Consider the following 2,500-nt stretch of genomic DNA (forward strand, 5'->3'; position numbering starts at 1 on the left):
ATGAAGAAAATTTACGAAAGAAGGATTTGATGTAGTGTGAACGTAAGAGAGCAGGAATTGAAGGTGTTGATTAAAACATCTATAAGCATAAAACAAAATGTACAAGGTGTTGAAGATATAAATAAGGAGATAAAATAATGAAGAAAATTTACGAAAGAAGCATATTATCAGGTGAATATGAACGTAAGTGAGCAGGAATTGAAGGTGCTGTTAATTATAATCTCTACAGGTAAATAAATAAAAAAGATGTGTTCCAGGTGTTGAGATAGAAAAAAAAAAGATAATTAAAAAATAGTATAGACAAACTTGCATGAAAAAAAAATATTAAAGAAGTATTTGATCAAGTTAGTATGAACGTAAACGAGTATGAACTAAATATGTACAGGTAAATAAAATGTTCCAGGTGTCAGAATATAAAAAAAAGGATAAAATTATATAAAAAAAAATCACTCCCACATATTTAAATTAACACCTCGAATTCCTGCTCACTAACGCAATAAACATGATCAAATCCCTTTTTCGTATTTTTTCTCATTTATTTCTCTTTTATTTCTTTTATCTCTTTTTTTATAATATTCAACACCTGGTACAATTTTTTCCTCCTCATATTTAAATTCACATCTCGAATTCCTGTTCACTAACGCAATAAATGTGATCAAATCCTTCTTTCGTAATTTTTCTCATTTATTTCTCTCTTATTTCTTTTATCTCTTTTTTTAATATTCAACACCAGGTACATTTATTTTCTCCTCCGTCTATTTAAATTCACATCTCCAATTTCTGATCAGTAAAGCAAAAAACATGATCCAATGCTCTTTTCGTAATTTTTCTCCTTTATTTTATCTCGTTTTTTCATCTTCAACACCTGGTACAATTTTTTTCCTCCTCCCTCATATTTAAATTCACAACTCCAATTCCTGATCAGTAAAGTAAAAACATGATCCAATGCTCTTTTCGTAATTCTTCTCCATTATTTTATCTCCTTTTCTTAATCTTCAACACCTAATACAATTTTTTTCCTCCTCCCTCATATTCAAATTCACAGCTCCAACTCCTGCTCACTAATACAATAAACATGATCAAACGCTCTTTTTTGTAATTTTTCTCATTTCTTTTATTTCATTTCTTTATCTTCAACACCTAATACAATTTTTCTCCTCCTCCCTCATATTTAAATCCACAGCTCTAATTCCTGCTCGGTAACGCAATTAATTAACCTGACCAAATGCTTCTCGTGAGGTAATAATAAAAGTTTTTTTCACCAAGGTATTGAGTCATCCCGTGAACTCCCACGTTAATAAAGACCAGGTGGGGACAGGTAAACAGCTTCCACGCACCTTGGAAGAAATCGCTTAGAAGTTTTAGAGGATTTCTTGCTTTATATTTATCTACTTTATTTTTTCGTCCTCTGTAGCAAGGCTGTGTTGTGTCTTTTTGTGGTATAGATAAATTTGCGTCCAGAAAACTAACGAAAGAAGCATTTGATCAAGGTGACATGAACGCAGACGAGCAGGAATTGAATATATACAGGTAAATAAAATGCATGTTTGCCAGGTGTTGAATAAGATATAAAACGATCATAAAAACAGTACAGGTGAATTTACATGAAGAAAACTTACGAAAGAACCATTTGATCAAGGTGACATTAACATAGACGAGCAGGAATTGAATATATACAGGTAAATAAAATACATGTTTGCCAAGTGTTGAATAAGATATAAAACGATCGTAAAAACTGTACAGGTGAATTTACATGAAGAAAACTTACGAAAGAACCATTTGATCAAGGTGACATTAACATAGACGAGCAGGAATTGAATATATACAGGTAAATAAAATACATGTTTACCAGGTGTTCAGTAAGATATAAAACGATCGTAAAAACTGTACAGATGAATTTACATGAAGAAAACTTACGAAAGAACCATTTGATCAAGGCGACATGAGCGTAAACGAGCAGGAATTGAAGGTGTTAATACAAATACGTGGGAGTTAAAAGAAAAAAAAATATGTACCAAGTGTTGTGCAAGATACGAAAGAAAGAAAAAATGAGATCGTAAATATAGTTGTGACGTGTTTGCATGATGAAAACTTACGGCCTTGTCCTTCAAACTTGACAGACAAAACACTGATAACAAAACACATCGATGAAGAACGTAGGAGGCGTGAACAGAGCCACTGAAGAAGGAAGTGTTTGCAGAGGGAAGTGTAAACAGAGAATATAAATGAAGTGTAGCTGGGAGGGTATAAATAAAGAAGAACATAAGAACAGGAAGCGTAAACAGACCAACTAAAGAAAGAATTGTTTGTAGAGAAGTGTAAACAGGGATATATAAATGAAGAAGTGTAGACAGAAGAGTTTAAATAGAGAGGAAGGAAGTGTATGTAGAGGGAGCGTAAACAGACCCACTGAAGAAGGAAGTGTTTGTTGAGAAATGTAAACAGAGATATAAAAATGAAAAAGTGTAGATAGAAGAGTTTAAATAGAGAGGAAGGAAGT

General features: G+C 32.2%; 1 protein-coding gene and 1 long non-coding RNA gene across 7 annotated transcripts in view; both read left to right on the plus strand.

The window, feature by feature from the left end:
• LOC126985544 (uncharacterized) overlaps window positions 1–208 on the plus strand; it is a 979-nt gene extending 771 nt beyond the window's left edge. The window contains exon 3 of the long non-coding RNA XR_007738780.1: window positions 64–208. This is a non-coding gene — a long non-coding RNA (uncharacterized LOC126985544). The remainder of the gene's footprint in view (window positions 1–63) is intronic.
• LOC126985543 (C-Maf-inducing protein-like) overlaps window positions 1–2,500 on the plus strand; it is a 125,826-nt gene that overhangs the window by 64,848 nt on the left and 58,478 nt on the right. The window lies entirely within an intron of this gene.

Source organism: Eriocheir sinensis, chromosome 59, assembly GCF_024679095.1.
Source record: "Eriocheir sinensis breed Jianghai 21 chromosome 59, ASM2467909v1, whole genome shotgun sequence".
NCBI classification, from domain to species: Eukaryota; Metazoa; Arthropoda; class Malacostraca; order Decapoda; family Varunidae; genus Eriocheir; species Eriocheir sinensis.